The sequence below is a fragment of the Lichenostomus cassidix genome, unplaced genomic scaffold (assembly GCF_008360975.1).
Source record: "Lichenostomus cassidix isolate B80296 unplaced genomic scaffold, HeHo_3.0 HiC_scaffold_46, whole genome shotgun sequence".
NCBI classification, from domain to species: Eukaryota; Metazoa; Chordata; class Aves; order Passeriformes; family Meliphagidae; genus Lichenostomus; species Lichenostomus cassidix.
Window position 1 is genome coordinate 3,373,341 of NW_028147597.1, and position 20,283 is coordinate 3,393,623.

General features: G+C 48.6%; 1 protein-coding gene and 1 long non-coding RNA gene across 2 annotated transcripts in view; both read right to left on the bottom strand.

Moving 5' to 3' along the window:
- The window catches only part of LOC146421984 (olfactory receptor 14A16-like), a 468,355-nt gene that overhangs the window by 267,642 nt on the left and 180,430 nt on the right, over positions 1-20,283 (bottom strand). The gene's annotated exons all lie outside the window — the stretch shown is intronic.
- On the bottom strand, positions 15,946-17,643 carry LOC146421992 (uncharacterized). The gene is made up of 3 exons (XR_014848425.1): positions 17,509-17,643; positions 16,398-16,827; positions 15,946-16,325 (listed from the first exon to the last, which is right to left on the bottom strand). It is a non-coding gene; the product is annotated as an uncharacterized LOC146421992 (long non-coding RNA).

A 20,283-nucleotide genomic window follows, 5' to 3' on the forward strand; every position in this document is an offset into this window, starting at 1 on the left:
GAACACCTTGCCTGGACTATCAGAGAACCCTTCTGCAGTCGGACTTTTGAAGGTGGAGGACCAAAAAGTACCAATTGCCACCTCGACAGTGCACCGCCGGCAATACAGGACTAATCGAGATGCTGTGGTTCCCATCCACAAGATGATCCGTGAGCTGGAGAGCCAAGGGGTGGTCAGCAAGGCCCACTCATCCTTTAACAGCCCCATCTGGCCTGTGCGCAAATCTGATGGAGAATGGAGATTGACTGTGGACTATCGTGCCTTGAATGAGGTGACTCCACCTCTGAGTGCTGCTGTGCCGGACATGCTGGAGCTCCAGGATGAGCTAGAGTCCAAGGCATCAAAGTGGTATGCCACTATTGACATTGCAAATGCATTTTTCTCCATTCCTCTGGCAACAGAGTGCAGACCTCAGTTTGCTTTCACCTGGAGGGGCGTGCAGTATACCTGGAACCGACTGCCCCAGGGGTGGAAGCACAGTCCCACCATCTGCCATGGACTGATCCAGGCTGCTCTGGAAAAGGGTGAGGCTCCGGAACATCTGCAGTACATCGACGACATCATTGTGTGGGGGAGCACAGCGGAAGAAGTGTTTGAGAAAGGAGAGAAAATCATCCAAATTCTCCTGGAAGCTGGCTTCGCCATCAAGAAGAGCAAAATCAAAGGACCTGCCCAAGAGATCCAGTTCCTAGGAGTGAAGTGGCAAGATGGCCGACGTCAGATTCCTACCGAAGTCATCAACAAGATCACAGCGATGTCCCCACCAACCAACAAGAAGGAGACACAAGCCTTCCTAGGCGCCATAGGTTTCTGGAGGATGCATATCCCCGAGTACAGCCAAATTGTAAGTCCTCTCTACCTGGTGACACGCAAGAAGAACGATTTCCACTGGGGCCCTGAACAGCAACAAGCCTTTGCTCAGATCAAGCAGGAGATCGCTCATGCAGTAGCCCTTGGCCCAGTCAGGACAGGACCAGAGGTGAAGAGTGTGCTCTACTCTGCAGCCGGGGGAAATGGTCTGTCCTGGAGCCTGTGGCAGAAGGTGACTGGCGAGACTCGAGGACGACCACTGGGATTCTGGAGCCGAAGTTACAGAGGGTCCGAAGCCAACTATACTCCCACCGAGAAGGAAATCCTAGCAGCCTATGAAGGAGTCCAAGACGCCTCAGAGGTAATTGGCACGGAAGCCCAACTTCTCCTTGCACCCCGACTGCCAGTGCTGGGGTGGATGTTCAAGGGAAAGGTTCCCTCAACCCACCATGCCACCGATGCCACGTGGAGCAAATGGATTGCTCTCATCACACAGCGCGCCCGTATTGGAAACCCGAATCGCCCTGGGATCTTAGAAATAATTACAAATTGGCCCGAAGGTGAAGACTTTGGCCTCACGGATGAAGAGGAGCAGGAACAAGTGACTCGCGCAGAGGAAGCTCCACCTTACAACCAACTGCCACAAGATGAAACACGCTACGCTCTGTTCACTGATGGTTCCTGTCGTATTATGGGGGCAAATAGGAAGTGGAAAGCAGCTGTATGGAGCCCCACACGACGGGTCGCAGAGGCTACAGAAGGAGAGGGGGGATCGAGTCAACTTGCTGAACTCAAAGCCGTTCAGCTGGCCCTGGACATCGCTGAAAGAGAGAAGTGGCCAAAGCTTTACCTCTACACTGATTCATGGATGGTAGCCAATGCTCTATGGGGTTGGTTGGAAAGGTGGAAGAAAGCCAGCTGGCAGCGTAGAGGAAGACCAATCTGGGCTGCTGATGAATGGCGGGACATTGCCACTAGGGTGGAGAAACTACCTGTGAAAGTCCGTCATGTAGATGCCCATGTCCCCAAGAGCCGAGCTAATGAGGAACACCAAAACAACGAACAGGTGGATAAAGCTGCAAAGATAAAAGTGTCACAATTAGATTTGGATTGGCAGCACAAGGGGGAGCTGTTCCTAGCTCGATGGGCCCATGATGCCTCAGGCCATCAGGGCAGAGATGCCACCTACAAGTGGGCACGAGACCAAGGGGTGGATCTAACCATGGACTGTATCTCCCAGGTAATCCATAATTGTCAGACGTGTTCTGCCATCAAGCAAGCCAAGCGGGTGAAACCCCTGTGGTATGGTGGAAGGTGGTCTAAATATAAGTATGGAGAGGCCTGGCAGATTGATTACATCACACTGCCTCAAACCCGCCATGGCAAGCGCTACGTGCTCACAATGGTAGAAGCCACCACGGGGTGGCTGGAAACCTACCCTGTGCCTCACGCCACTGCCCGTAACACCATCCTGGGCCTTGAAAACCAAGTCCTGTGGAGGCATGGTACCCCTGAGAGAATTGAGTCAGATAATGGAACTCATTTTAAAAATAGCCTCATAAACACCTGGGCTAGGGAACATGGCATTGAGTGGGTGTACCACATTCCTTATCATGCACCTGCTGCTGGCAAAGTGGAGCGATGCAATGGTCTGCTAAAAACCACCTTGAAAGCTTTAGGCGGGGGGACTTTTAAAGGTTGGGAACAACATTTAGCCAAGGCCACCTGACTAGTTAACACCCGAGGTTCCACCAACCGAGCTGGCCCTGCTCAATCTAAACCCCTGCAAACAGCAGACGGGGATAAAGTTCCAGTGGTACACATGAGAGGCATGCTAGGGAAAACTGTTTGGATTGATTCTACCTCAGGCAAAGACAGACCCACCCGTGGGGTTGTTTTCGCTCAGGGTCCAGGGTGTATCTGGCGGGTGATGCAAAAGGATGGAGAAGTACGATGCATACCTCAGGGAGACCTTAGTTGGGGTTGAATTGTCCATAACACTGTGCGTGTATCCATATCTGTATGTATATATGTATATAATTAGAGTAATGCATGTGTGTATATAATCTGAATGTTTAAGCTCAATGTAACGTGTTGGAATGGGAAAAAATTCGGGGTGGATTATGTTGGGGGTTGAGAATTTCTTCCCATTCTTGTTGCCAGGTAACAAATGGTCCGATGTTCAGAGTGATCAAGCCTTTTGTAAAAGACAATGGCTAGGTTTTGGGCAGGGCTAGGTAAGGGAGAGCCTGCTGGGGAACACTCTCTCTCGTGGTTCGGACGCTGAGGGGAGAGGCTGCTGCCTCCTGGCTTTCCAGCTGCTACCAGAGGAGATCCAACTGTGCCCTGCTTCTCTTCCCTCCTGGCTGGGTGAGCTTTGATTCAACTTTTCTCCTCACGGGGAGGGGCACGTTTCTCCCCCCCCCCCCCCAGGCTGCGTTCCCTCGCAGCTGCTGCCGGGAGAGAGTCCGGCTGCCTCTGCTGCCTGCCCCCGCCCTCTGCCGCGCGAGACCGTGGCGTCTGCTGTGACTGTGGAGATTCTCGCTGGCCGGAGAGAGAGAGAGAGCGCCCGTTCCTGCTGCCCTGTTCCCTCGCTGCCCTGAGCTGTTCCTGCTGCGCTGCGTGTTTCTCAGCCCATCCGCCATTGCAGCTGCCCGACGGTGACCTGACCCTGCGCCACAGCGCCACCTGCAGCCGCTCGGGAGTCATCGCACCTGCCCTGGCCGGCTGGGAGCTCAACAGCACCCCTGCTGCTTGCAACCGTGATTACACCACACGGGAGAAAGTTCAGCAGCTCACGTTATCTGCTGTTTGGTTTTCTGGTTCTAGTTGTGGTTTGCTATTATTGTTATTGTTTGTTTATAGATACTAGTAAAGAACTGATACTCCTTTTTCCCATACCTTTGCCTGAAAGCCCTTGATTTATAAAATTAAATAATTCGGAGGGAGGAGGGGAAGGAAAATCACATCCTCTGCTCTAGGGGAGGGTTCAGCCTCTCTTGGCAGACATGTCACAGGCCTGGCTGAAGTCTGGGCACACAACATCCCCTTCTTTGCCTTCCCACGTGGGTTCTGCAATCCCTGCTTTGTCCTTCAGTGCCTGGAATGGCTGCAGGAGGATTTGCCACATCCCCTTCCCTGCTGAGCCTGACCAGTCTGTGACTCTCCCAATGCCCTTCCTGCCCTGTTTGGGGATTGGTTCCATGTCTGCCTTTTCCAAGTGCCCAGGACCCTCTGGGATGGCTCTGGCCTTTCCAAGGTGTTTGGGAGAGGTCTCACAATGACTCTCCCAAACCTTCCTGACATCCCTGACACCAAAGGCCTTTCCCATATCCCACAGTCCCAGGTCAGTGCCCAGAGCATAGCACAGCAGCTGTGATTTCTCTCCACAGTCCCCAGCTCCAATGGTCTCTCTGGGCAGTCCATGGCTGCCCTGAGCATTTTCCCTGGAGCCTCCCTGCCCTGGATGTTTCTGCCCATCAGGCTGTGGCTGAGGGGGTTGAGCATGAGGATGATGGAGGAAAGGGCTGTGTCAAAGTGTCTAACTAGTGCTGTGCTGGGCAAGGCTGAGGATGCTGCAGGAAAGAGAGGCACTGGTGAGGTGAGAGGAGCAGGGGTAGAGACCTTGTGCCTGGCCAGGCTGGGCAGGAGCTGCCCCAGGATGGCAGCTCTGCAGCACACACAGGATGCTCCTGGGAACACGAGAGAGGAAGACTGAATCTAAAAAGCAGGTTTGGAAAGCAAAGAGCAAGAGTGTCATGGTGTCACTGCAGGAAGGTTCCAGCACTGGGGAATGAGCACAGAAGAACTGGTGTAGTGTGTTGGAGCTACCAAAAGTGTCAGAAGTGTCAGAACAAGAAGGAAATGGTGACTGTAGATGACAGAACTCCCCTGAGCCATGGTGCAATGTTTGCTGCAGACAACCCTTCCAGTCCATGAGTCCTGCAGAGAGCAGGGCTGGCACAGCCCAGTGCTGGGCATGGGATGTGGCCACCAGCAGGAAACACTCTGTACATGCCTGTCCTGGATTAATGATAAAACTCTCTCTCCTCCGAGAGCGAAGGGCCCTGACACTCCCTCCCCCACCCACAACAGAACCTCTTAGATGGAAGTGAAGAAAAAAACTATTTATTTAACAAAACCATGCAGAGTGCCCTGCAAGGCACAGGGGAAGGGGAAAACCAAGGTGAAAAGGAGTTATTAAACCTGACTAAAAAGTCCTTTTCTCAGACGCAGCCCCTCTCCTCCTTGCCCCTCCAGGGCCGGGTGGAGCTCCCTAGAGAGCTCTGCTGTCCTCTGGCTCCCTTGGGTCTTCGGCCAACAAAGCAGATTGAAGAAAAGGGGTCCAAATGAGGAAAAAAAAAAGAAAAAGAAAAAGAAAAGAAAAAAAAAAACCCACGGAACAAAGCTCACTTCGACTGCCATCCAGCACGCAGTCTCTTCCGAGCCAAGAATCCTCCCCTGAAGCGAGGCTTGGGGGAGAAGTTTTCAAAACAACCTGCGTTTCTCTCTGCAGCATGAATGTAGTTAAAGCGACTGAACTACACATTTTCTTGAGCATATAAGCCAACGATAGGGGATAAAGGATTATCATAACATCAATCCGAGACATTCCACCCCTTATTCCACCCTAACATCTTTCAACTCTAAACACACACATATATATATCCATATATACATACATACACATATACATATATACATATATACATATATACATATATACACATATACATATATACATATATACACATATACATATATACACATAACTATGTACAAATAATGTCATTCAGTAAACGGTGGTATGTTGCCATCCCAACCTTACATGTGGCCTTCACCCAAAATTAAATTTCCCTGAGGGACACATCGTGTTTTTCCATCTTCCTGCATTATCCACCAAGTACACCCTGGTCCCTGAGCAAAGACAACCCCACGGATGGGTTTGTCTTTATGTGAGGCAGAATCAATCCAGACAGTTTTCCCTAACAAGCCTCTGGCATGTACTGCTGGGACCTTATCTCCATCCACTGTATGTAGAAGCTCAGATTGCGCAGGACCTGCTCGGTTGATCGAGCCTCGGGTATTGACTAACCAGGTGGCCTCTGCTAAATGTCGCTCCCAATTCTTGTAAGTTCCCCCACCCAATGCCTTTAGGGTGGTTTTTAGCAGTCCATTATACCGTTCCACTTTGCCAGTGGCTGGTGCATGATAGGGAATGTGGTACACCCACTCAATGCCATGGTCTCTAGCCCAGTTGTTTATGAGGCTATTTTTAAAATGAGTCCCGTTGTCTGATTCAATTCTCTCAGGGGTACCATGCCTCCACAGGACTTGATTTTCAAGGCCCAGGATGGTGTTACGGGCAGTGGCGTGAGGCACAGGGTAGGTTTCCAGCCACCCCGTGGTGGCTTCTACCATTGTCAGCACGTAGCGCTTGCCATGGCGGGTTTGAGGCAGTGTGATATAATCAATCTGCCAGGCCTCTCCATACTTATATTTAGACCACCTTCCACCATACCACAGGGGTTTCACCCACTTAGCTTGCTTGATGGCAGCACACGTTTCACAGTCATGGATAACTTGAGAGATGCTGTCCATGGTTAGATCCACCCCTCAGTCTCGTGCCCACTTATAGGTGGCATCTCTGCCCTGATGGCCTGAGGCATCACGGACTCATCAAGCTAGGAATACATCTCCCTTATGCTGCCAATCCAAGTCTACCTGGGACACCTTTATCTTTGCAGCCTGATCTACCTGTTCATTGTTTCGGTGCTCCTCACTGGCTCAGCTCTTGGGGACATGGGCATCTACATGGCAGACCTTCACAGGTAGTCTCTCTGCCCGGCTAGCGATGTCTTTCAACACTTCAGCTGCCCAAATTGGTTTTCCCCTACGCTGCCAACCAGCCTTCTTCCACTTTTCCAGCCAACCCCATAGAGCTTTAACTACCATCCATGAATCGGTATAGAGGTAGAGCTTTGGCCATTTCTCTCTTTCAGCAATATCCAGGGCTAACTGAACGGCTTTGAGCTCAGCGAATTGGCTCTATCCACCCTCTTCTTCCCTAACTTCTGCAACCCATCGTGTGGAGCTCCACACAGCTGCTTTCCATTTCCGTTTTGTCCCGACAAGACGACAGGAACCATCAGTGAAAAGAGCATAGCGTGTTTCGTCTGCTGGCAGTTGGTTGTATGGTGGAGCTTCCTCTGCACGAGTCACTTGTTCCAGCTCCTCTTCCTCAATCAGACTAAAATCTTCACCTTCAGGCCAATTTGTAATTATTTCCAAAATCCCAGGGCGACTCAGATTTCCCATATGGGCGCGCTGTGTGAAAAAGGCAATCCATTTGCTCCATGTGCCATTGGTGGCACGGTGAGTAGAAGGAACCTCTGCTTTAAACATCCACCCCAGCACCGGTAGTCGAGGTGCCAGGAGGAGTTTTGCTTCTGTGCCAATTACCTCTGAGGCAGCTTGGACTCCTTCGTATGCTGCTAGGATTTCTTTCTCTGTTGGGGTGTAGTTGGCTTCGGACCCTCTGTAACTTCGGCTCCAGAATCCCAGTGGTCGGCCTCGAGTCTCACCAGGCACCTTCTGCCAAAGGCTCCAGGACAGACCATGGCTCCCAGCTGCAGAGTAAAGCACATTCTTTACTTCTGGCCCTGTCCTGACTGGGCCAAGGGCTACTGCATGAGCAATCTCCTGCTTGATCTGAGCAAAGGCTTGTTGCTGTTCAGGGCCCCAGTGGAAATCGTTCTTCTTGCGTGTCACCAGGTAGAGAGGGCTCACAATTTGGCTATACTCAGGAATGTGCGTTCTCCAAAAGCCTATAGCTCCCAGGAAAGCTTGTGTCTCCTTCTTGTTGGTTGGGGGGGACATTGGGGTGATTTTATTGATAACCTCAGTAGGAATCAGACGCCGTCCATCTTGCCACTTCACTCCTAGGAACTGGATCTCTTTGGCAGGCCCTTTGACTTTGCTCTTTTTTATAGCGAAACCGGCTTCCAGGAGAATCTGGATGATTTCCTTTCCTTTCTCAAATACTTCTTCTGCTGTGTTCCCCCACACAATGATGTCGTCGATGTACTGCAGATGTTCCGGAGCCTCACCCTTTTCCAGAGCAGCCTGGATCAGTCCATGGCAGATGGTGGGACTGTGCTTCTACCCCTGGGGCAGTCGGTTCCAGGTATACTGCACGCCCCTCCAGGTGAAAGCAAACTGAGGTCTGCACTCTGCTGCCAGAGGAATGCAGAAAAATGCATTTGCAATGTCAATAGTAGCATACCACTTTGCTGCCTTGGACTCTAGCTCATACTGGAGCTCCAGCATGTCTGGCACAGCAGCACTCAGAGGTGGAGTCACCTCATTCAAGGCACGATAGTCCACAGTCAATCTCCATTCTCCGTCAGATTTGCGCACAGGCCAGATGGGGCTGTTAAAGGATGAATGGGTCCTGCTGACCACCCCTTGGCTCTCCAGCTCACGGATTAGTTTGTGAATGGGAATCACAGCATCACGAGTTGTCCGGTACTGTCGGCGGTGCACAATCGAGGTTGCAATCGGTACTTGTTGCTCTTCCCCTTTCAGGAGTCCTACTGCAGATGGGTTCTCTGACAGTCCAGGCAAGGTGTTCAATTGCTTAATGCCCTCTGTCTCCACAGCAGCTATCCCAAATGCCCACTTGAGTCCCTTTGGGTCTTTGAAATATCCATTTCGGAGAAAGTCTATACCCAAAATACATGGAGCCTCTGGGCCAGTCACAATGGAATGTTCTTTCCACTCTCTTCCAGTCAGGCTCACCTCAGCTTTCACCAGGGTCAAGTTTTGTGATCCTCCTGTAACACCAGAAATAGAAATAGGTTCTGTCCCCACATGTCGCGATGGGATTATCGTGCATTGTGCACCAGTGTCAACTAAAGCCTCGTATTCTTGTGGCTCTGATGTGCCAGGCCACCGAATCCACACTGTCCAAAAAATTCGGTTTTCCCTGGCCTCTACTGGCTAGAGGCAGGGCCCCTCTTACCATGGTGGGCATTCGTGTTAGAGGTTCCTTCAAGGGGATCAGACATGTTGACTGGAGCTGTCACTGAATCTGCGGGAAAAAAAATACAAAAAACCTCCAACAACATTTTAATGTTAGAGAGTCAAGGCATTACTTTATTATCTGGCCAGGATGTTGTTCTGGCCAGGATGTACTACAGAAATCATCTCATCCACACACAGCCCGGGTGTGCAGAGAGAATCATTCCAGGATACATATCTTTTACTCGATTTTTCAGATATTTTATGCAGTAAAAATACATAGGAAAGCATTGGGTCAGTGTTCATTGGTCTAAAGTTGAGCAAACCCCCAGTATTCAGTTTCCCATTGGATCCGAATCACCTCACCTCTGATGCTAATTAGATTCTTCATTCTTCAGTTTTTCTCATCAGTCCTTTTTCTGGGCCAGGATGTCTTCAGCCCTGCTGGAGGTGCTCTGGGGTAGCTGTTTGTGATATCCACCATGTCCTGTTGATAACCACAATGTCCCAGAGGATGTTCTGTTCATAGTCTTTATCTCTCTGGTTATCTCTGGGGTCACTCCCAATCTGTTGATATGCTGAGTTCACCAGACCTCATCTGGTAGAACAATGTCCTGAAAGAAACCTAAAATTCCTTTTCCAGGGTAAAGACAAACAAAACCTTTGACTAAAGTTATACAAAATGTTTAACCTGATATGTGTTCCAACAACACCAAAGAGCCCCTGGGCACACAGTGACATCAGCGACCAGCGCAGGTGACAATTGCAGCAGAACAGATTGCTGCACAGGTCACTGACGGGACAGGGTGACGTCATCAGAGTCATGTCTTCAGAGTGACATCAGTGACGTCATCAGAGTGACATCATCAGCGATCAGCGCGGGTGACAATTGCAGTGGAATGGATTGCTGTAGGTCACTGAGAGGGGACAGGGTGACATCAGGGTGGCATCAGGGTAGCATCAGGTGGCATCAAAATGGCACCAAAGTGGAGGAAAACAGTGTTAAAGTGACAAAAAATGGCACCAAATGGCATCAAAATGGCACCAAATGGCATTGAAGTTACACCAAATGGCCGTAAATGGCACTAAATGGCACTAAATGACACCACAGTGACACTAAATGGCACCAAAGTGGCACTAAATGGCAACAAATGGCAAAAAATTACACTAAAGTGACATTAAATGGCACTAAAGTGGCACAAAGTGACATTAAGTGGCACTAAATGGCACCAAGTGGCTCTAAATGGCATTAAAGTGACACTAGATGGCACCAGATGGAGCCAAAGTGACACTAAATGGCACCGAAGTGACATCAAATGGCACTAAATGGTGTCAAAGTGGCACTAAATGGCACTAAATGGGACCAAAGTGACACTAAATGGCACCTGAGTGACACCAAATGGCACTAAATGACACCAAGCAGCCCCTGGGCTCACAGTGACATCACCGACCAGCACAGGTGACAATGACTGCAGAACGGATTGCTGCAGGTCAGTGAGGAGACAGCAGGTGACATCAAAATGGGACAAAAATGGGGAAAAATGGCATTGAAATGACAAAAAACTGCATTAAAGTGACAAAAAATGGCACCAAATGGGACTAAAATGACACTAAATGGCACCAAAGTGGGACAAAGTGGCATTGAACCAATAAAAATGCATTAATTTTTTTTTAAATGGCATTCAAGTGACAAAAACCGGGGTAAAAGTAGCAAAAAATGGCCCCAAATGGGACCAAAGTGACATTAAATGGCACTGGAGTGACACTAAATTGCACCAAATGGGACCAAAGTGGTAAAAATGGCACTAAGTGGCACTAAAATGGCAAAAAGTGACACCAAAGTGACATCAAATGACACCAAATTAGCACTAATTAGCACAGAGTGACACTAAATGGCCTCAAATGGCACTAAATGGTATTAAAGTGGCACTAAATGGCACTGAAGTTACACTAAATGGCACTAAAGTGACACCAGGAGTTATTAAATGGCACCAAAGTGGCACTAAATGGCACTAAAATGACACCAAATGACATCAAAGTGACATCAAATGGGACCAAAGTGACAAAGAATGGCACTAAAGTGACACTGAATGGCACCAGAGTGACACCAGGGGTCATCAAGTGACACCAAATGGCACTAAGTGGCATTAAAGTGACACTAAATGGCACCAAAGTGGCACTAAATATCACTAAAGGGCAGCAAAGTGGCAAAAAATGGCACTAAATGGCACTAAATGGGACCAAAGTGACACTGAATGGCACGGAAATGGCACTAAATGGCATTAAATGGCACTAAATGGCATTAAAGTGACACTAGATGCCACCAGATGGCACCAAAGTGACACTAAATGGCACCAAAGTGACTAAAAAAGGCATTAAATGGCACCAGAGTGGCACTAAATGTCACTAAAAGTCACTAAAGTGACACTAAATGGCATCAAATGGCACCAAAGTGGCACTAAAGGGACATCAAGTGGCACCAAAGTGGCAAAAAGTGGCACCAAGTGACATCAAATGGCACCGAAATGGCACCAAGTGGCACTAAAGGGACACTAAATGACACCAAATGGCACCAAATTGTCACCAAATGCCACTAGAAGTCACCAAATGGGACCAAATTGTCACCAAATGGCACCAAAGTTCCATCAAAGTGACACCAAAGTGTCCCCAACACCCTCAATGTCCCCAAATGTCCCCTTTCCCCCCAAAACTCCCCAATTTCCACCCAAATTTTCCCAATTTATCCCCATTTTCCCCACTCCATTTCCCCCAAATTTTCCCAATTTTTCCCTAATTTATTCTCATTTTACCCCCAATTTCCCCAAATTTTTCCCATTTTCCTCTATTTCCCCATTTCCCCCAATTTAGTTCCCTTTTTCCCCCAAATTTCACCAATTTTCCTGAATTTTCCCCAATTTTCCCCATTTCCCCCCAATTTCCACATTTATTTCCCATTTTTCCATTTTTCCCATTTCCCCCAGTTTTTCCCCAAATTTTCCTTTTATTCCAATTTCAATTTTCCCCATTTTCCTCCATTTTCCCCCAATTTTTCCCATTTCCCCCAAAATTCCCCAAATTTTCCTCCTTTCCATTCTATTTGCATTTTTCCCATTTCCCCCAAATTTTCCCCCAAATTTCCCCCAAATTTTCCCCAAATTTCCCACTTCCAAACAAAATTCCCCTTCAAAATTCCCCCAAACTTTCCCAATTTTTTCCAAAGTTTTCTCCCAAACTTCCCCAAAATTTCCCTCCAAATTCCCCAAATTTTCCCCCAAACTTCCCTAAAATTTCCCAAATTTCCCCAAAATTTCCCAGAATTTTCTTTAAAAAATCCCCAAACTTTCCCCATTTTTCCCCAATTTCCCCAAATTTCCCCAAAATTTCCCCAAATTTCCCCAAAATTTCCCCCAAATTTTCCCAGCAATTTTCCCAGTTTCTTCCAATTTCTCTCTGAAATTTTCCCCCAAATTTCCCCAAAATTTCCCCAATTTCCCTCAAATTTTCCCAAAATTTTCACCCAAAATTTCTCCCCACACTTCCCCAAAATTTCTCCAAAATTTCTCAAAAATTTCCACAATTTCCCTCAAATTTTCCCAAAATTTTCACCCAAAATTTCCCCCCAAACTTCCCCCAAATTCCCCAATTTCTCTCAAATTTTCCCAAATTTTTTCTCTGAACTTCCCCCTCAATTTCCCCAATTTTCCCAATTTTTTCCCCAAAATTTTCTCCCAAACTTCCCCAATATTTTCCCCCAATTCCCCAAAATCTCCCCAATTTTCCCAAAATTTCCCCCAAACTTCCCTGAAATCTCCCCAAAATTTCCCCCAAAATTCCCCCCTCCCAATTTCCCACCAATTTCCCCAAGCAACCACCCCATTTCCCCCAAATTTCCCCAAAATTCCCCAATTTCCCCCAATTTTCCCCAAATTTCCCCCCACCAAATTTTCCCCAAACTTCCCCAAATAATTTCCCCAAATTTTCCCCAAAATTTCCCCAAAAATTCCCAATTTCCCCAAATTTTCCCAAAATTTCCCCCAAACTTCCCCAAATTTTCCCCAACCAAATTTCCCCATTCTCCCCTAATTTCCCCCAAATTTCCCCCAAACTTCCCCAAAATTTCCCCAATTTCCCAAATTCCCCAAAATTTTCCCCCAAATTTCTCAAATTTTCCCAAAATCTTTCAAATTCCCCAAAATTTCCCCCAAAATTTCCCCCAATTTTCTTTAAAAACATCCCAAACATTCCCCAATTTTCCCCAAAATTTCCCTCCAAACTTCCCAAAAATTTCCCCAAACTCACCCAAAATTTCCCCAGTTTCCCCCAATTTGCCCCAAAACTTCCCCAAAATTTCCCCAATTTCCTCCAAAATTTTCCCCTCAAACTTCCCCAAAATTTCTGCCACTTCTCCCAAATTTTTCCCCAAAATTTCCCCCAAATTTTCCCATTTAACTCCCAAAATTCCCCCAATGTTATCCCAAATTTCCCCCAACGTCCCTAATGTCCCCAAATCCCCCAATGTGTCCCCAATGTCCCATTAATGTCCCCAACATCCCCAATGTCCCCAGTGTCCCCAATGTCCCTGTGATCAATCCATGTCATCATGTTGGCTTTTCGCAAAGATCCCAATGGATACTCTGTGGATTGTTTGAATTCTTTTCTTACAGAGGTAGCCTGGCTGGGAAAAGTTGCTGTGCAATGATGACTAAGGTCTTTCTTTCTAGTACCAGCTGAGTTTAATAGCAGTAAAATAGCTGTTCTGGTTGGATTCGAATGCTTGAAGTGTCTGCTTGAACTGGATCCCATCCCCCGGCCGGACCCTGCCTCTGACACTGCAACTATCAGCTCCTGGCGCTGCAGGAACCACAATCTGGGAGTGAGAACAGATCAGTGACAGACGACTGCGCATGCTGCCAGGAGGCGGATCAGTTCCCAGAACGTGCAAAAGAGTTTGGAGAGAAATAGGAATATGTGTAACTGTTTATGAATATGCATTAGGCTGAAGGGTATGGAAAGGGTGTCTCTGTCCATTCCAGGGGTGCTTTTCTGGCTGAATGCCAAAGCACCCAGCGCTGACCTTTTGCTTTTATCTGTCCCCTATTGTCTTTTATTAAACCTTTTTAATCCTAACAGGAGAGTGAACCTCGTTTTTCACAGTTCACTGGAATAAACTTACGAGTTTGGGTTTTCATTGGACAGGTTGTTTGGCAATAATAGCCTTTTTAATTCTCTGTCTTGTCCTTTTCAAAACAGTTACAAACAGTTAAAAATGTTAAAAGTAAACCAAAACAAGTCATGGTTTCCTTAGCTTTATCCACAACCTCAGTAAAAACAGAAGGGGCAGATGTGGGGTTGCAGAGGAAGAGGCCCCCATGATCCCATGAGAAACCAAAGAACCTGAAAGGATGCAGAAAAGTATTGATCAGCACAGGATCTGAAGCAGATCAGCAGATTCCTTCTCTCCCCTGGGAAGAATAACAAGCTGTATTGAGAAACTGTGAAAAGGCTGAGAAAACAACTAAGAGAGAACTTATCACACTGAAAAGTATATCTACTGTATGGCTTTGTAATAAAATCAGAATTCGCATACAGTGAGTGATTCTCATTCCTACGCTAAATGGCACCACGACTTTCCATGTCAAACCCTGCAGGGCAGGGACAGCTCTTGTGGCACAATCCCTCCTGGCCAAGGACACAGTGCTGGGAAGGTCTTTCTATGCCAGCAAAGGAAAGCTCCTGGCTCAGGGTCACCTTTCCTGCTCAGCCAGACACCCCAAGTTCTCCAGGAGCAGAAGAGAATTCCAGCATTCCCACAGGCTGTGTGATGTCATAGCATGGACTGTGACATCACAGGGCACCTGTATGACATCACAGAGCACCTTTATGACATCACAGAGCACCTGTATGACATCACAGAGCAGGCTGTTACATCACAGGGCAGATGAATGGCATCACAGAGTGGGCTGTGAGGTCACAGGAAAACTGTGTGACATCACAGAGCAGACTCTGACATCATAGAGGCAGGCTATGTCAAATCACTGGGCAGCTGTGTGACATCAAAGGGGGCTGTGTTAGGTCACTGGGTAGGTTAATGTCTTGGTTTAAAAACAGATGTGTGCCCAGGAAGGTGGGAACATTTCTGGAGTGGAAAGATAACGCCCTCCCTCCACATTATCGCTTTGTGATAATCGGAGATCCCTGGCAAATATATGGAAAAGGAGCAACAGTTCTTCACTAGCAAATATATACATATATAGAACAGAACAGAACAGAGCAGAACAGCAACAACCGAACAATGCAGGAGTTTCCCACCCGTCAGGCCTCACTTTCCCCTTTGGTGCAGTTCTGGCCAAGCCCGACAGGGGGCGCTGCAGTGACTCTCGCGGCCAGCAGGGGGCGCTGCAGTGACTCTCGTGGCCAGCAGGGGGCGCTGCGGTCCCGGGGCAGGACCTTCCCAGGCGGTGATGGCACAGAAAGTGACCCGGCGGGGACAGCCCTGGCCCCAGGCAGCACCGCCCGCGCTGGCTCCGGGCTCCGGGCGGCAGGGGAGCAGGGAGGAGCAGGCAGGCTTTGGTGGCAGAGCTGAAAACCCCAGGGCAGCAATACCCGGGGCAGCCACACTCACTCTGTCACCCATGTGGCTGCTCCTCGACGGAAGGGGAAGGGGAAGGGGAAGGGGAAGGGGAAGGGGAAGGGGAAGGGGAAGGGGAAGGGGAAGGGGAAGGGGAAGGGGAAGGGGAAGGGGAAGGGGAAGGGAAGGGGCTGCCCCAGCCCCACAGGGTCCCTCCTGAGCTCACACCTCTGGCAATGTCTCCTGACAGGAGGTCTGGGGGCAAAACTGACAATTCCCAGCACAAACAGCCATGGGATACCCCGAACACCATGAACCAACCCCTAAGACAGGGTTGGGGCTGATGGGATTTGGTGTTGGATCTGTTGGGACTTTGTATTGGATCCGTTGGGATTTGGACTTGGATCTGATGGGATTAGGGATTGGATCTGATGGGATTTGGGGCAAAAAGGGCAAATTCTGGGTGAAAACGGAAGATCCTGACAGATCGCAAGGGAAGGAAGCTCCTCCCAGTCATTCCTCAACTGCCTTGAATCAGAGGCATTTATTGATGGCTCCCGAAGATTCCCGGAGATTCCTGGAGATTCCAACCTACTCCAGAGGCTCCTCCAGCACTGGCCAGAAGTTCTCGTTGCTTGTCCTCATTGTCTTTGGCCTCACAGGGCTGGGCGGGGGCTCCTCGGGATCAGGATCCTCAGGAATGCTGCAGTCAGAGCTGGATGCTGACAGCACGGCGATCACTGGTGTTTGGAAGATCCAGGGATCCTGAGGACTGATCCGCTTGGATTTCTCCTTCTTCTTCACCTCTTCCCCATCTCCTTCTCCTCTTCCTCCTCCAGCACACAGAGTTTTGGCTGTGTGTGTCCAGCGCTGGCGCCGAGAGCAGCCCTGGTGCTGTCTGGCCTTTGGAATCTCAGGATGATCCCTGGAAGGATCCAGTGGGAAAGGTCATCCTGAGCTGGGGGACACTGGATTGTCCCCAAGCCTTTGGCCTTACCTGTCTGGGGACTTTTCTGACTTCTTCTTTCTTCCCTTGGTTTCCAACTTTTCTGACTTTTCCGGCTTTTCCTTCATCCTTTTGGATACTGCCTTTTCTGACTTCTCTTTTTTCCCCAATGCAGTTTCTGACATTCCCAATTTCTCCTTCCTTCCCAATTCTGTTTCCAACTTCTTTTTCCCCAATTCAGTTTCTGATTTTCCCAATTTTTCCTTTCTCCCCAATTCGGTTTCTGATTTTCCCAACTTTTCCTTTCTCCCCAATTCAGTTTCCAACTTCTTTTTCCCCAATTCGGTTTCTGACTTTCCAGACTTCTTCCCCAGCACCATTTCTGACTTCCTCTCTTTCTGCTTCTTCCCCTGAGTTTTCTGGTTTTCCAGAGTCTCTTCCTCAGGTTGTTCCTCTGCTCCCGATATTCCAGAAAGTGCCTCTGGAACCAGGAAAGAGACTCCATGTTGGAGGTGACATCACTTGTCCCATTTCTTCCCTTTATTTCCACATTTCTTCCCTTTATTTCCACATTTCTTCCCTTTATTTCCACACTTCTTCCCCTTTTCCCACACGTTTCTCTGCTCTTTCCCTTTGCTTTCCACCATTTCTTTCCCACTTTTTACCCATTCCTTTGCTTTTTCCCTCATTTCTTTATCCTTTCACTCTCATTCCCCCTTTGCCCTTTCCTCCATTTTTTTCTGTTTTCATTGCTCCTTGATTTTTCCCCAATTTCTTTCCTTTTTCCCATTTCTTGGCTTTATTATTGCCAGAATTTCCCGTTTTCTTCATTCTTTGCTGTTTTCCCTCTTTTCTTTGATTTTACACAATTTCTTTCCTTTCCCTCCACTTCTTTTCTTTATTAACCCAATTAATTTCCATTTTCCAATTTTTTTTGCTATTTTTCTCCCTTTCCTTTATTTTCCCTCATTTTTTTGCTTTATTATCCCAAAAAATTGCCATTACCCCTTTTTTTGATATTTTATAATTTTTCTTGATTTTCCCCCAATTTCTTTCCTTTCCCCTGATTCCTTTACTTTATTATCCCAATTAATCCCTGTTTTCCCCTTTTTTTGCATTTCCCCTATTTCTTTGCATTTTCCCCCATCTTTTAAAATTTTACCTTTTCCATCTCTCCCAATTTTCCTGCCTTTCCCATCTTTCCTGATCTGTGGCCCCAATTCCTGCCTGGGCTGTGGGATCTCCTTGGGGAGGTTCTGGAGGCTCTGGAGCAGCAGCACCCTTGGAAGTGGTGCCTGGACCATTTCCCTCTGGAACCTGGGGAGGGAACTCCAGATCACCCCAGAATCACCCTGGAATCACCATGGTTTTCCCCAAATCCAAGATATTTCCCTCTCAATTTGCCACATTTTCCTTAATCCACCTTGTTTTTTCCCAAGTCCACCATAGTTTCTCCAAAATCTACCACATTTTCCCCAAATCCATGTTGTTTTTTCCTTAATCGACCCCACTTCTCAGAAATCCACCATAGTTTTCCCCAAATCCACCCCATTTTTCCCAAATCCACCATTTCCCCCAAAATCAACTTGGTTTTTCCCCAAAGCCACCATGTTTTTCCCAAATTCCCCCTTATCCCCAAATCCTTCATATTTTCCCCAAATCCACCTTGTTCTTCTCTAAATCCAACACATTTTCCTTAATATACTGTTTTTCCCCAAATCCACCATTTTCCCTAAATCCACCATGTTCTTCCCCCAAATCCACTTGGTTGGTTTTTTTTTCCCCAAACGCACCATGATTTTCCCAAATCCATCTAATTTGCCACAAATTCCTTGTTTCCCCAAATTAACCCCATTTGCCCAAACCCACCACATTTTCCCCCAATCCCCTGTTTTCCCCCAAATCTACCATATCTTCCCCAAATCCCCCATTTTCCCCAAATCCACCATATTTTCCCAAAATCCACCATCCCCCAGACCCACCCAGTGCAGAATTCCAGCCCCCTAAATCCATGGAATCCTGGAGCAGGTTGGGTCAGACCCTGTTCCGGTCCCACCCCGGTGTCCCCCCATTCCCAGAGCCCCAGGATCACCCCAGACACACTCGGGGAAGATGATGACAGAGCCAGACGAGGTCAGGGCAGCCACAGGGACCTCCCGGGGCACCACCATGTCCAGGAGCTCTGGGATCTGCAGCGGAGGAGAACAGGGATGGGACCTTCTCCATGGATTGGACCTTCTCCATGGGGATGAGGAACTCAGCATTAGAAGGCCCCAGAGATGGTGGGATCATCATGCATGAGGAACTCAGCATTGGAGGAGCCCCAAGATAGCTGGAGTTTCCTACCATGGATGAGGGCCTCAGCGATGGAAGACCCCAAAGATGAGAAACCCAACGTTGGAGGAGCCCAAAGAGGACCCCAAAGATGGTGGGACCTCCTTAACATGGATGAGGGAATGTTGGAGGAGCCCAAAGATGTGGAACATGACCAAGGGACTCGAGGACCCCAAAGATGATGGGACCCCCTCGATTTGGATGAGGAACCCAACATCAAAGAGTCCAAAGATGGTGGGATCTTCTCCCCATGGATGAGGAACTCAGCGCTTCAGAAGCCCAAAGAGGACCTCAAGGATGTTGGGACTTTCTCCATGTGGATGAGGAGGTGGTGAAGCATTGCAAAAATGGTGGAATTTCCTCAACATGGCCAAGAGACTTGAGGACCCCAAAGATGGTGGGACCTTCTCCCCATGGATGAGGGAATTTTGAAGGACCACCCCACTCCCCTCCCCCCATCCCCTCAAGCCCCTCACCTTGAACACTCCCTTCTGCAGGTTCTTCTTCCCAGTCACTGCCTCCAAAAAGCTGTGGTAGAACCTCATCCGGACCTTGCGCCGCTCCACCAGCAGGACTCTGATGTCCCTCAGGGTCAGGGCCACATCCTCACCTGACCCCAAGCACCGCGACAGGAGGGACATGGTGGCCTGGAGGGCACCCTCCACCCTGCGCCGGGGCAGCCCCAGCGCTATTGCCACTGCAAATGTCTGGAGGGGATCCAGGTTCCCTGGGAGGAAATGAAAAATGGGGGTTGGGGTGTCTTGGAGGGGGTTTGGGGTTTTCTCATGGGGTTTTTGGAGTTTCTCAAGGTTTTATGGGGTCTCGTTGTGGTTTTTGGGGTCTTCTTGGGGGTTTTGGGAGGCTCCTTGTGATTTTATGGGATTTTCTCATGCTTTTATGGGGTCTTCTCATGGGTTTTGAGGTCCTCTTGTGGTTTTTTTGAGTCTTCTCAGGCGTTTTGGGGGTCTTCTTCTGGTTTTATGAGGTGTCCTTGTGAGTTTTGGGGTCTCCTCATGGGTTTTTGGGGTCTCGCTGTGTTTTCTTTTTTTATCTTGTAATGTATTTTTGCTTTCTCAGCAGGTCCTTTTGGGGTCTCCTCATGTTTTATTTTGGGTTTCCTCATGATTTTTTGGTTTCTCCTCACATCTTTCAACCTCAAACTCTCCATTTCCCACCCCATTCCTCAACCCTCCCACTCCAGCCCTGTCCATCCCAAAATCCTCCCCTCTCACCAGGCAGGAATTCCCAGTCATCCATCAAATTGTGCCCCTGGACCAAATTCCTGGCTGGGCAAAAAATCGGCCTCCGCGTTGTCACCTCCATGTCCCCAACCCGTGCCTGCCAGGGCACCACAGCCAGGGTACCGAGGGTCGGGATCCGCACCCCCTGCAACTGCAGCTTTTGGGGTTTGGGGATCTGCAGCCCCTGCAAGTGGAATTTTGGGATTTTGGGATCTGCACCCCCTTGAAGCAGAATTTTGGGATTTTGGGATGAGCCAGAGGTGGCCTTGACCCCCGGGAGGGGACATGGGGGCAAGTCCAAGGTGACCTTTCTCTGCGGCAGGAGCTGGTCCAGGACAAAGTCAGCCACTGCATCCCAAATT